Source organism: Symphodus melops (assembly GCF_947650265.1).
Source record: "Symphodus melops genome assembly, chromosome: 3".
Classification (NCBI taxonomy): domain Eukaryota; kingdom Metazoa; phylum Chordata; class Actinopteri; order Labriformes; family Labridae; genus Symphodus; species Symphodus melops.
In genome coordinates this window covers 3515054-3530521 of record NC_136693.1, presented here as the reverse complement: position 1 = coordinate 3530521, position 15468 = coordinate 3515054, and positions in this window count along the sequence as shown.

The following is a 15468-nucleotide window of genomic DNA, read 5'->3' as shown; positions in this document are numbered from 1 at the left end:
GTGTCTCGGTACCAGAGGTTTCATACTCTGATGGTCAATCAGAGAGGAATGTCAGTAAAACCGTGTACATTAGGGGTTTATTCCGTGAAAAGGAGAAATGTCTCAGCTTGAAATCGAATTGAAATGCAGATCCTCTCATTTCTATTCTGAAGTGGTGCAAGTTTTCGTGGCTATAAAGCCCAGGCGTGCTTTATCTAATGAGCATGAAGTCGTTTGTTCTCCTCTGCTCCACAGCTCCTGGCAGGAGACAGTCTTGGAGGACAATTTGTTTACAAGGCAGGAGGTAATTGCGAGGCTCGACCTCACAGCTCAGCTAAGGAAATATCAAGGCTGGATTTTGGAAGCACTGAGGGGAAGCAGACAATTAGTCACTGCTGAAAACACCTCTGAGCGCACCATGGTGTCTGTGTTTGGAGCTGTTCAGCGAGTCTCTCTGAGCCGTGTGGTGAGCAGGCAGGATGTGTCTGTTTGTTGCTCTGGAGAAGAATGATTTGATAAAGTCAGAGTTGGCAGCAGAGCAGGGTTGCCTGTGGACAATTGAACCACTTTTCTCCTTGTAAAGTGTCCCGGCTGCTCTGTTAATGCTCAAACCACCCAGCAGTCTTCTCGAGCAGCGACAGATAAGAGCAGTGCTGTCCTTCGTCCTGTTCTCGTTGGGACCTCAGACTACAACAGAAGAAACGAGTTCTGTGTTCTCCCAATATCTTGTCATCTGTGCTGCCTTTAAAAATGATCTTTTTCTGCTGAACTACTTTCGAACATACCCTCTCCCTTCCCTCTTTACTGAACAAAAACCCACATTTCATTCATTGTTTCATCAGTAAAATGTTGCCTGTTTCAAAATGTAAAACCCACTTTTTAAAATGATAGGAACCTTTCTTTGTTGTAATGATTCGAAGGGAGCTAATGTTAGTCAGGAGGCAAGTGCTAGCACTACTGATCAATGTGCAGAGGTGGATTTAAATCATATCCTGGGAGGGCCCATTTACCAGGCCTTTCAGGGGCCCAGCCATGTTAGAATTATCACGTTTTATGAATTTTCTCTCTATTTATTTAGTTACATTAGTTGACTGAGTCCAAAAAGTTCATTGTATTTTGTATATTATGGTGACCATATTTCACGCAACTTTCTTAAAACTTGAAATTAGTTTTGCACAAAATGTTTCGTTCTCGCCTTTTCTATTGTGGAGAAAATGCCTGCTGCTTATCTCCACATTTCAGTCTCTCTATGTTTCTGTGCTGCTGCACAATCTAGACTCAATAGGGGGAAAAGAGTAAGGGGGGGAATTAAAAGCCCTGTATGGCATTTAAAATGCCATACAGCATAATGAATACATTTTTAGAATACTTTACATTTCTCTGCAGGAAATAACTGGAGCTTTTTAAATATACAGTAAAGGACTGGAGTCTTTACAGCCGTCTTCTCTTTTCCAGATGCAGTGATTTAACATCTCCCTGGCTAGATCCCCACAGAGTACGCTCTAAATATGTATGCCCATTACGAGGAGGAATTTTAAGGTTTGCAAACTGACTCTTGCTTGTGCATCATTATCAAGACAGGGATCCCTGACCGTTTATTTAACACCTTAAACCCCACAAAAACCTCAGCATCATTTTTTTTCTTGTTTCAGAAAAGTGACCCGCATTATTTTGAGTCCACTTCTGCCATAATTGAATATATGGATTTGAATGTGCAGTAAATAGGAGGCTGGTGTGCAGTGTGTTGATGCAGCAGCTGTGTCACACACACACACACACACACACACACACACACACACACACACACACACACACACACACACACACACACACAGGCAGCGTAATAATCTGTAAATGTAGGCTACTTAAAACATGTAAACTCTGCTCTGCAGCTCCTCCTCTTGATATTGGAAGTCAAATGAACATAAAAGCGCCCATATGCAAAACATTTTTTCCCTATTTATCAGATAAGAGAAAAACTAAAGTCATTAAACAGTCCTTTTATCACATACAAATAAATAAAAAATTGCGCTAGCAGATTTACTGCTCGGCCGCTTCTCTTCAAAAGATCTCACTGAATAAATTTGGCACACGAGTATGCTTGATGTCAAATTCCTGGAGTTGTTTTAGAAGATCCAAATAATTAATAAGGATGTTCACACTTTGCAAAGTATTTTATATCATTTTGGGAGAGCTGCAAGCACAGATTGTACGTCTGGAGCACCGGGACATTTTGCAGTGCCTGAGGTACTATTTAGCCTGCTGTGAGCAGCCAATGTGATCTACAAGAATAAGTGAATAAAGCTTTCTGAATGCAAGCCTTATCATAATTATGCAATTGAGACTCTCGTGTTTGGTTTATTGGGCTAAGCAAGTTTCTGTGCTGTCCAGGTAAAAGAAGACGTCAGAGCGTCCTTCTCGATGCACACAGCAGCCATCTACCTGCTGCTTCTCAACAGACATTTACAACATTAGCACCAGGTGATATGGACGGTCACAAGAAGAGGAAATGTGGAGGAGAGAGGGAGGAAATAAGGAACAGAAAGGCCCTTCAAATGACAAAGTTAAATGCGTCAGGATGTGTGACATGTTCACCAGTAAGGAACCAGGTTAGTAGACAAATACCCAGCATGGCTAGCTGAGTAGCCTGGCTAATAACAGTTTAAAGAAACGGCCCGTTGCTTCAGCAGTCAGCCCTTCTCTATGTGTAGAACAACAATGGCAGCCTTTTTTGGCATCTTTATGGTTCCTTTTCCCAGCCATAGAACTGAAGTACTTGATCACGTGTAATGGTGACTGTAACCGCAGACGCCACAGCCTGAAATCAATTCACTTGTGCACTCTTGTAACCTCCCTCTTCAGCTATGTACAGCTGATTTTGCAGCGATAAGAAATATTCTTGAACTTGCCTGATGGAAATCCATACCCTCTGAGCTAAGTGCTATGACATCCAGTCACAGGCAATCAGCTATAGCTTTTCCATAGGATGCAAGTGCAGCTCTGCAGAATTGCGATTGATCAGGATCTGCATGACTTTTACATAATGAGCCTGACGGTAGGAAGTCTGCAGCAGGGAACAAGCAGCACAGACTCTCTGAGAACCTCATGGATTTTTTAACTGCCTCGAGAAAAATACGAAGCCAAGTTTTGAAGCCCTGCCTTTAGCTTCCTGGCAATTAGCTTTTTGTCTGTCTGTCTGTCTGTCTGTCTGTCTGTCTGTCTGTCTGTCTGTCTGTCTGTCTGTCTGTCTGTCTGTCTGTCTGTCTGTCTGTCTGTCTGTCTGTCTGTCTGTCTGTCTGTCTGTCTGTCTGTCTGTCTGTCTGTCTGATCAGCCACACCCCTCATTTATTTATTTTTATTCACAACTTGAGACTTGACATAATGAAAACCAAAACGGATAAATCGCCCCCCAATAATGTCATGAGCTATTCAATCCAAAACTTTTTTTTTTTTTTTTGGTTTCTTACCTAGCTGTAAAAATGCTTATTTCTTCTGTAAAAATATGTATTTTAATATAAATGTTTAATGGACTTCTAGGCATTCTTCATCGAGCGTCGAGTGGACACTCAAGGGGACAGCAGTCGTTCACATCTCGGCTTTGTTTTTTCATCACCAGAAGTTGCAACGAGAACAAGTACTTTTCCATCATCTGTTTCCAAATTAACCAAGAAGTTCCGGGCCAAAACTTGACCAAGCTGTGAATGTTTCTTAATAGGGGAGAGGACATGGTGAACTCTTTTCTCATTGAGCTTGACCATAATAATTATGGCAGCAGATATGCCCTTAAAAATCACCTTTGAGTCCAGTGTTTATTCAATTGTTCACAATCATCTGCTTTGATATGATAGTGCCTGTGCACACTGACTGCTATGCATGACCTTTTTTCTCCATAATTGATTTGCTTGTAAACAGCTTATTAGTGCAGAGATTGCTTTAGGACTCAATAAAGTCATCTCATTAAGAGGGGAATGCATTAGTGCTGATTAATATGGAGCTTGAATACTGATGAAGCATCGTTCAGTGGTGAGGAGTGTGATGCTTTCTTCTTCTGTTCCTGATAAAAAAACCTGCACAATCATCCTTTTATTTGCAACAAACAAACACTCCATTATCAGCCTGCACGGAGCTCCAGAAATCATGTTAGCATCCATCTCAGCTGTTCAGTCCATCTGTGCACTCTCTTTGTTTTCGAGCCACACTCTGCGGTATGCCAGTGGGCAGTGCTAGCGAGAGAATGCCATCTGTAGTCAAACCATCGGACCCACCCTGGCGGCTGTCCACGCCATGCCCTGCTTATTTATCACCGCCTGGCACATGGTGATGATGGTAATTGATTTTATTAAGGCCTCACCTTTCCTTCAAAACCGCCCCCCCCCCTCCAAACTCCTCTTCCTCTGCATCCTGCTGCCTCACCACAGAGGCAGTCTTTTTCATTTCAAAGAGACAGGTGTTATTTTAAATGATGGGTTATGAAGCGAAAACACTGATAGCAGCCCTGATTTCATTGCATGTGCAGCGGCGTGTGAGGCCGGAGTGCACACGGTGTGATTGTGCATTCAGGCTTGAGGCTGCGTACGTCTAAAGGGGAAGGAGGTTGATGGAGAGGAGTGACAGTGCTGCTGCTGCGGGACAGACATTGGCGGTTCAACCTGAAAGAACCAGGGCGTTCAATACTACTCGATGCCTGCCACCATGGCGTCATGTGAGGGCCGTTATGGAGCCCGAGGAGAGACTCATTAGGAGTCAGGTACACTGAGTTGATACTGTGGTTCACATGGCAATTATCTCCACGAATCCCACTCCACTTTAATAGGGCTTTGTAAAAGTGCCGTAAAACACACCATGCTTGCCGGAGTTACTCTTACAGTCATGATCATGTGGTATATACTGTAACAGCAAACAAGACAGCATGCAAAACCCTACAGCAGAAATACAGTGTGCCAGTCAAACAACCTGCTCTCTGCTGTTTGCGCTGCTTGCCTGTGCTGTGCAGAAGCTTTATATTTCAGCCAGGACTCTTTCTTTTGCAACTAGTGACTGATATCTTCATGTTATTGAACTTTGCACACAAACACAGATTTCCATCACATTAGTTGGAGGACAACTTCAATTGCTGTCAATTAATTTCTATTTGTTTAGCACCAACTTATCACAAACGTAATCTGAAGACACTTTACGAAAGGAGAAGGTCCAGACCGTAACCCTTACATTATCATGTGGCTATATATGTGTATATATATTCACCTTCAACACTGTTGTAATTGAACACTACCAAGGAGCAGTTAATTCATTACCATGATTAAACTCAACTTCGCAACATAAATTAAACAGGTGAACAGCTTGGTACACAGAAAAACACTTTAAGAGTATTGTTTTATTCATTTAGCAGAAGATGACTTTGAGAGACCTGAGAGATGACAGACCTCCATTTCAACTTGTCTTTAAGACTGGTTCTTTAATGTTTAATGGAAAATCTTTCGAGTTACTGACGTCACAACATGGTTATCTTAGATTTTAGGTAAAAGCCACATCACTGTGCCATTGTATTATTCGTTCAAAGGCTTTTTGGGACTACTACCTGTAGTTCAGAACGTGTACACAACAAAACTATTGGTATTATTTTGACATAATTAGATTTGTACAGCTGACACGAGATAAAAATGTGCTATCCTTGTTTCAATTCCTGGTTTTCTATTCTTGTGTGGGTGTGTGTGTGTGTTTGATCAGGGGTTTCTGTTTCTGAGTAGCACCATCTCAGGCTGTCATTACCTAGCGCAGCACACATCGTCTGAAAACGAGCCTGGCATTAGGATGGGCGGCAGGTGGGAGGCAGGTCCAGGGAAAGATCAATGCAATTTGCAAAGTGCCTTCCACACAATTTCAGTGTTGGATTGTTTCCAGCAGTGAGAGCGAGAGGGTACACAGCGAAGGATAAAAGTCATGACTCAACTTAACTTCAGCGAAACTCGATGACTTTTTACCCTGATTGTCAGCGATGACACAAGCTAAGTGAAAGGAGGGAAATTAAGATGTGCCTTTTACATCACCTGCATGACATGCATATATAAAGCAGTAACACTAGGTATTGCAGGCAGTGAGGACAACTGTCAGGACATGCTCGACTGATAACATCAAACATGTCCTACGATATACCTCAGCCTGTGAGTTGTAGCTCTGCTCCAAACATTTAATCTGTTTAAAATCTAACTTTGCCCTTTCTTTGGCTTCCAGAGGACACAAAGAACGATACACTTTGTTTCTGGTGCGACATCTAAATCTAATTGTACCTTTTGACTCCTAATAAATAAAAGCTTGCAGATTTTATGGGCAAGGAAGTTAAACTGGCGGTCTCTGCATTAAAGATAGTTAATACCAATGATAATGTTTTCCTCCTCAGGCGTAATGCTAAACCATAACTTAAGCATCTAAACACTTTAACAACTTCCTTAGCTAATCAGTAATCCTGTTATTTTAATGTGTATCCCTCTCAGTTTAACTTTGCCTTCAAAGTAGCAAAAACATATCCACAAAACAATATTTCTAACACGTTCAACTCACAGTATTCAGATTCCACCAACACTCAATCAAAACAATAACACACTATCGCTTGCATTGTGTAGAAATCGTGTCTTCTTATGTCTCATTCAGCTGAAAGTAAACGTTGTCTTATTACATGCAAAAGAAACCAGAGTATTTATTTATAACTCATTTATAAACTCATAACGGCCACCGACAAACTCAGTATGAACTTGTGCGCTTAAATGGTAGAGAAGGAGCAGGGAGGCTGTGATTGGTTCATCTGATTGGTACCTCGTGGCAGACATTGGTGGAAGTTTTTAGCCTTACAACTGCTGCAGATGATGGATTTTCTTTGTTCCTTTTTCAGAGTGCGTGAGTGATTAATTTCTGTCAGGACCTAAAAACAATTTCCACCAAATACTTGAAAGTTTATCTGGACAAAATTGCCAACACTGCCTTTACCTTAAAATATCTGCAGTAAAAGGAGTTTTTGAAAGGTCACAATTAGAGACCCAGAGTTGGAAATGAGTCGATATGCAGAGTTGGATGCAAATGTCACTTATTGTTTGGGTTTTAATTAAACCAAATTAAGTAATTTGTTAATTCCTGACTATAGTTAGATCAGTTAATGAAATTCACGCTCCTTTTTTTCTGGTTCATGTTCATTTTCTTTTTCAAGTAATTGGTTGAAAATAGATGTAAAAAAAAAAGTCAACATTTCTGCAGTTGTGACATGTGAATGCGTAACATTTTCAGGTCAAGATCACAGAGCCCATACGGTGCCCTCTCCTCTCCACTGTGAAGCTGGATCTCTGCCTCTCGGGTCTTCAGGGACAGAAGCTGCAGTTGTAGGATTCTGAAATAAGTCTGATGTTCTCGGCAAAATCAATGGACTCCACCACAGCTGGCCTACTTTAGCTGCCTCACACACTGAACCGTGATCAGCAAACAGCATCCGAACACACAGAAAAACGCTCCCGCCAGGGACTGTCTTCACCAGAGCTCATCTATTTTTTCCTTTTTATCTCTGACTGTCGATCACTGTCACAGTTCTTCACATGCATGGTCTGGGAATACTTCACTTCAGGTAATTAAATGTGTCAAATAATATTTGTCACTCTGTTTCTTTTTGATATTTTGCAGTTTGTTTGTTTTTTTTTTGCTTTTGCTAAGAACACAAATTACATTTTGATGTTTATAATGCAACTATGAAAGGAAAGCTCTATCTCCATGAAACAGGAGGCAGCATTTTGGACTTCAATAGATCTTTTACAACAGTTCGGTTGAACAATGATTTAGATTTTATCTGTTGTTTTTTTTATTTCTTTGTTCATTCAAACAATCTGGCAAAGCTGGGCTTTTATTTTCATAACCAGTAAAAAACCCCCACATCCCCGCACGTGCTTAAATCATTCAAAACATGCTTTGAATTGTAGGGTTTGATAGTTGACTTGACAGATTGTCCATTGTAATGAGTGGAAGGATAGTTTTGTATATAATTAGTAAATTAAATGTTTGCAGTTGAGCTGTAAACTCCAGTAGTCCGTTTGAATGCAGAATGCAGTTACAATTATAAGCATTCTGGATGGCATTTAAAGGCTTTGTGATAATAAAATAATTACTTAATTTTAATTTTGAAACGCAATGTCTTGTTGTTTGACAGACAAAACATGTTTTTATTGCCATGGAAACACCAGATGTTACATAAAGACAGCTGCATAATGAAGCATGAACTTCTACTGAAAGATGCTATACTGTTACTCTATGTGCTGCTATGTTAAAAAAAGTATATTATACGTGGATACGTTAGCTCGTCAGGAAACATATTCTCTTCCTGAGGTCTGTTTTGTCTGTTCATCTTGACTACAGTCAACTCAGAGTTTGTTTTCATTTGGGTTCAGGGCGGGACAGTTAGCGAAGAGAATCGCTCCCATGATTCTCCACCAGCCTTTTTGTTTTTGTTGGGATGGAGAGCCCCCTGGTGGTGGATTTTATATACTGTGCCTTTAAATTAACACATGACCTGAATTCAGGTGTCTTTTTTGCCCGAACTACTCTGTCTGCAAAGCCTAAGCGTCACACTTAAAATCTCTAAAGGCATGTGACGGATTGGATGCTGTGTCACTGGCACAATGCAAGTTGATGCAGGAGTTGTTGGGATGCATCTGTCAGTTGAAGTGTAAAAGGTAATGAGCTAAAGTTTGAGCAGACCACAAAGTTTTGAAAAGTTGGATATTATTTTAATCTATGAATGGCTCACAGAAAAGTCAACAGAGCCATGCATCACCTCCATAAGCTGAACAGGTAGGTAGGTGAGTGACAAAAGAACAGCTCAAAGTAATAAGAATATGCTATACTGAAGTCTGCACTCTAATAGAATAAAAGAATGATTACAACAAAGATATTACTGAGAGCCACACAGGCTCTGTACTTTCAGAATGAAACAATAAAAGCTATTTGTCTTTCTGGACATATAAAACAAATGTGATGTTCATTTCCTGCAGAGCTGTGTGATCGGAGAGAAAATGGGGTCCACTAATGGTATCTATGAATCAGAGAGCGCAGAGCGGCTGGAGCTCCGGGTGTCAGAGGTTTACAGAGGACCTGCTGAGTGAACACAGGTCACACTGACTTGCCAAGTTCAGTTAAACAACATCAGGAAAAGCTGTCAGAAAGAACGACTTCACATAAAAACCAAAGGGGAAAAAATCCCACCAGCCAATGCATCATGTAAACATAGCTGAGTCCTTCTGCAGCAGCACCAGCAGTGGGTGATAGACTTTAGAAAGATTGAACTTCTCTGGGTGAGAAACTGCAGAAAGGATTGAGAGAGGTAGTGGTGTCTGTTTTGTTCACCTTGTGTAGGAACTGTAAGAAGAAAGGGTTAGACTGATAGATAGAGAGAGAGAGAGAGAGAGAGAGAGAGAGAGAGAGAGAGGTTCGAATGCCAGAAAGGAGCCACAGACCTCTGTACATGTCTAGGCAGATGCCCACTCAGGGATAGTGTTTTCAAGATATTGTATTTTGTATTTTGTGCCAATGTTCACATGTAAATATCTAAATCGGTTTAAAAAATGACTAAACCAATGTTATTTCTATTGTTTTTTGAGTAGTTACAGTACCTCAAACATTTAAAACAGCTATCAAATGCCAGAGAAATACGTTTCCCCGCCAGTCTTGGCCTTATCTTTTGTTATGGTTTTGATTGAGCGCCCCCTGGTGGGATGTATTTGGCATAACAATAGTTTGTCATTGCAAGATTACAACTGAATGAGAACCATCAGATTTTCTTTGTTCTATAAAGACAAACCGATAACTGATTTATCAGGTGAATGTAAACTCACTCATGATAAGATCAAATTAACATCTAATTAGATGAATACAAGATTTAAAATATGGTGGAAATGTATTGTGACATTTACATGTCGATATCGGGCATGCAGAAGCGTTGCTATGTTTGATTTGCATTTTGGAGCCTGAATCCTGCACAAGGCACTTGATCCATCAATAAATCTTTATTTGTATTGTGTCAATTCATAATGAGTGTTATCTCAAGTGTTAGGTTCAGGGTTACTCTTTGTCTGTTTGCATTACAAAAGAGCAGGTAAAAAGACCTCTCTTGGACCCAGCTTAATCCGTCATAGCATAATAAGAAAAGATTCCTTTTAATGGTCAGAAATCTTTTGCAGACCCGGGCTCATGAAGGAACAGCCATCTGTTGCACTGGAGCTTGCACATATGAACTATGAAAACGATGAGATCTTTCTAGGTGCACCCTGTTCTGTTTAAAATAAAGATTTTGATATATTTTCTGGAGCTGAAGTTTATTTTGAATTCATAAATGCAACCCCGAGCATGGCTGAGCAGGTGTTTGATTTATGGTGAGGTATATGAGTAAATAACAAGAAGTGAAATATTGAATAAGGGGCCTATAACAAGCTGTCTTAGCTCCTTTGTTTTGCTTATTAAAAAGTTGCTGTCACTTTGTCTCTAAATCTTCGACAGGGCTTCAGACAAATGAAGCTGCAGACATGATACTGTTAGAAGAAGCTAGAAACAACAGAGAGAGAGAGAGCAGAAGTGGCGGAAGAGAAGAACTGGCCATGACAGTGCAAAGTTTTTCAACTTGAAGATAGTGTGTGAGCATTGAGATGAGTTTTGAGACCTATTGAGACCATGAACAGATGCACAAAAAATTCCTGGAAATTCATCCAGTGCTTGTTGAGCTATTTCAGTCTGAATCGTGTGCTCGGCTTCTTTTCATTGGACATAATTCACAATGATGGATTTTTATGTTTAAGGCCGCCTTCACGTTTCTCAAATCCAAAGACTTTCCAGGATTTTTAAGGCTTTAGGGAATGCTGTGCAGAGATCCTGGGCTTAGTGAGAGAACAAAATTGTGTTCCTACTGATGTGTTCCTCTCACTATATAGGCTGAGGGGCACTTTTGATAGGAGAGAGAGAGAGACAGAGAGAGACAGAGAGAGTGAGAGAGAGGGAGAGAGAGGTGCATGACTGGCACCCATGAGAATGTCATTAGGATTAGCTTTAAAATGTAGGCCATACTCTATTTTCTGTGTAGGGCCCATGTATAGAGTACTCCTTATGTATGCTGCTAACTTGATGCACCCAAATGCTACTCCATAAAACCAAGACATTATGGTGGCTTTGTCTAATCCTGTTTAACATTTTAAGAGATTTAGCCTGTTGGGACCACACATGTCTGTCAGTCCATGGAAATAAAGTGTCACACAGAAACACAGTGTTAGCATTTACTTTTATTTGACTCAACATCTCTGTTGTATCACAAACTTGAAAAATATTTGCTAATGTAAAGTCTTTTTTATGACAAAGATGAATCACAGAGTACAGCCGCAGGCATCGACCTCCTCTCAGCAGGGGGCTGATGAGACCATGTCAGAAATCCATAACTCAAATATGAGCCCTCATTGCTCATGTCATCCTTTCATGTTTCCAAATGTTAACAGCAATGAAAACCTGGTGGGTGATAATTTCTGACTTTGAACATGAGAGAAAACTAAGATGTTGGCGTAGAAATATTAGACATGCTCAGCTCAGCAGTATAAGACTTCACAGTGTTTCACAATATATTCGGAGCATAGCCAGGGAACAAAACATCACCACAAGTACATGTTGGTTCTGTGGAGGCTGAGAAATATGCTAATCTCTGTCAGAGCTTCAAAAGTGTAAATTAAAATGTCAAAATCTGACACAGACACTGAGTTTTAATAGTTATGCAGCTCTGAGTAATTTTTTTTTTTTTTAAGATTTATTTTTGAGCTTTTTGTGCCTTTATTGGAGAGATAGGACAGTGGACATCAGAGAGAGAGAGAGAGAGAGAGAGAGAGAGTGGGGATTGACACGCAGGAAAGGAGCCACAGGCTGAAGTCTAACCCAGGCCGTCTGCATTGAGGACTACAGCTTCCATATATGGGGTTGCGCCCCCCAGCTCTGAATAATTCTGAGAAGAACATTATGACAAGACGAATCGACACACATTCAGCTACTAGACCAGAAAGTATAAATATGAGGAGTTATATAAGTCATCTGCAGGCCGAGAAGGTTTTGTTTTATGGAAAAGAAAACAAAGTCTTTAAAGAGCTATATTGTATGACCTACAGTATTTGTGTCTGAGACTTTGAGGGAAAGAAGTAAATACAAAACAACATACTAGTCCCTTGGGTTATGTCTGGACTCTCCCTATCCATTACTTCTGTGATCAGCTAATGAAGCTGCTCTTTAGATGGAGGTGTAGGATGATCTGGCAAAATCAGGCCGACAGTGAATTCAGATAAATCCTTTATCATAGTGGCTTTAAAAGTCAAAATGCAGCAATCTGAGACTCAATCACTGAAGTATTCCTGAAGACCGAAAGGAAAAATTCAAGAATAATACACAATCCAAAGATAAAGTGTACTTCAGGTTAACTTGACAACGGCTGTGGCTCAGTTTTTCATATCTCTTTAACATTTTACTTGTGGAAAATGTATGTACTCTTCAATGTTTATATTGTTCATCATCCTCACAACTCAAAAAGCATCTTCCATACAAACATGTACAATTAATGGTATGTTAAACTGCTTTCTCTTTTTGTCTTTCCATTAACGACTGTCCTCACAAAGAGGCAAATACAAAAACTAAAAACTCCAAAGTTGGGATGGACTGTTGGGTCTGGAAATTTCTGTCTTCATATGTTGAACCTCTGCCCACATTATCTCTCACCAATTAACTAAGGTGATTATGGCTTGGGAATTTATGAGCAAAGAGTTGAGTCCCTCAGGTAAACCTTGTCTGATTAGCCAACAACTTAAAATGTAAAGATAACAGGTACAAAATGTGTGCTTTCAATAATCACACGCAAACCACCTGTTGCTGTTTAAGAAAAAAACGCTTCAGGTCGGACTTTATGTTGACCAATGTACAGAGCCTTACATAATGACACTCACAAATCTAAACAATGAGGGAAATAATGTACATCAATAGGCATCACAACACTGAGCTGCATTGATTTTGTAAAGTTGGTCAATGGTATATGGACTTCAGCTTGAATACAACGCTGACAAACAGTGGGAGCAACTTGGGGTTAAGTGTCTTTCCCAAGGACACATCGGACATGTGGCTACTTGAGCTGGGGATCAAATCTCCGACCTTGCAGTTGAAAGACAACAGACTCCACCGACTGAGCCACAGCCTTCTCTGAAAAGGCATTGTGAGTGCAAAAAAAAGTAGTCGTGGACAAATCCTGTATCTATTTTTCGTTGTCTTGAGGACGTGTTCAATGAGTCAGTGTGGTTCTGTAGGCTGCTTATGTATTCTGTAGCATCTGCGTATTCCTTGCAGTCTCTACTTTATCCTACAGCAGCTGTGCTGTGCTGCCACCAAATGAAGAACATAGACTGGTTTTCAAACCTCAGCTGAGGGGTTTTCAAATTGCTAAATTGTTGTTGGTCTATACATAGTATTAAATATCCTGCTGTAGTTATAGGGCAGATAATGAACTAAATCTATCAAGTATATATGCATTTAACAGAGCTCTGTATGTCACAACATTGTGATTCACATCCAGTCATCAGTTATCACAGTATCTCTGTTGAGCTATGATTGAGGGAATTGCAAAAGCACAGGTCAGCAAAGAAAACCAATTAAAGGAAACAGATTACTGAGGGTCTACTCAGCTCATTCCAAAGATAGAACTTTCGTCAAGACGGCAAAGTTGTACAGTAATCATAGTCATAGTTTGGATGTTTTTTAAAGCCCAAGAACTTACAATCATTCCAATGGAACTTATAATAAGATGAAGAGAGAAAGGGCAATTTATCTCAGTATGGCTTACATATATGAAAGAGCGGTTGGACTCCGTTGTGCCATCCGAGGTCATTTAGTTTCACACTGCTCTCCGGCCCCTGGGACAATCCACCTGATTTATCCATTAATCTTCGGCTCTTACAGAGTTCTCCACCACTGCCTGGTTATGCAAAGGCCTTATTGTCCGGATAATAAAAAAAGCATATCATTGTGTCTCAAAGAAGCACTTACTGCTTGGCCGGTAATTGCTTCATTATCCATCATTGTCACTTAGCCTACGGCTGTAATTTGTTTTTATAGTTCAAAGATTGGAGTAAAGGTGATTTTAAATAAGCAACAGATATAAAGTTCCAACTTGAAAAGAAGTAGTCTCGCAGCATTAATCAATTGCTTTACAGCGAGACTTGTTACAGGAAATCCTGTCAGTGTCATTTATGTGCACATTAGTATTCCAGACTACTCACATTGCCAGAAGCTAGACTAGTAGAATAAAGGACGTGTCAACAATGAATGTGTGTCACCCTTCAGAACATCTGAAAAATGTTCTTTTAAAGGGATGTCAGCTGGGCTGTGTACAGTAGGTAATGCTCTTTTATGTGATACTGTGGGAAATACAGATAAGGGGGTTTGTGCCTAAAGGCCCAGCTTTGTTTATCAGTCAGTTTACTTCTCGGTACTGAAGTGGTCATGTACTGTGGGTGGTGAGTAAGTGGAGGAGATTAGAAATACAAAAGGTAGAAAATGTGTTTCCTTTGAAGGCTATATATTTGAGTTTAGCGGAGGAGACAGGTCAGAAACATAGAATCGTCAAAGGTCAGAGTACTCCCCAAGATGAGCTGGAGGATGTAGCTATAGGAAGCACTAATGGTCTACCTTAGCTTGAAGCCATCATAACCCTAAATCAATGATGAGTTGATGGATGGACAGTATAACTTTAAAACAGTGTTATGTAACAGAATGATCAATAAAGATAAGGGGAGCTGTTAATGTAGTTCTTTTAGGTGAGCCATAGACCTTGACCGGTTGTGTTATAATCTCAAAGGCCATTGGCTATGGTCTGACGATCAGATGCCCCTGGGAGCAATGGCTTCTGTGTGGCCAGCACTAAAGGACTTCTGGCTATGTTTTGCCATTATTTACAGTCTGACTTAAGACGTAAAATGGATTTTAAATTGAGACTCTTTTAAGAGCTGATTATTATCTTCCCATGCATTACAGTGTTATATACAGCGTTTGATAAAAAGCTTAAAGTTAGTGAGTAGACCACCAATGGGATTCATTGGTTGAGTTGCAAACGAGCATGTGAGCAAAGAAAACTAACTGCATTACTGTCAATGCTTAGCTCCTCGTCTGTCATCCACACAGACTGTCTCCCTTGGGATGAATACATTATCTATCTATCTAGGTCTCCTGAGTCTTTCTTGTGCAAAGTCAAGTATGTACACATTTCACCAATAGTATATTTGTTTGAGTGTAAGGCAGTTAGTTTAGCAGAGTTACATCCATGTTCCTCATATCTTGGACATAGTGAAGATACACAAAGACCAACATTTTCCAGGTTGGGATCAATAAAGTAGAAACTTTCTGTGTCTATTGATATTACACACTGATACAAACTAATCAAAAAAGAAACCAGTCCGTGGT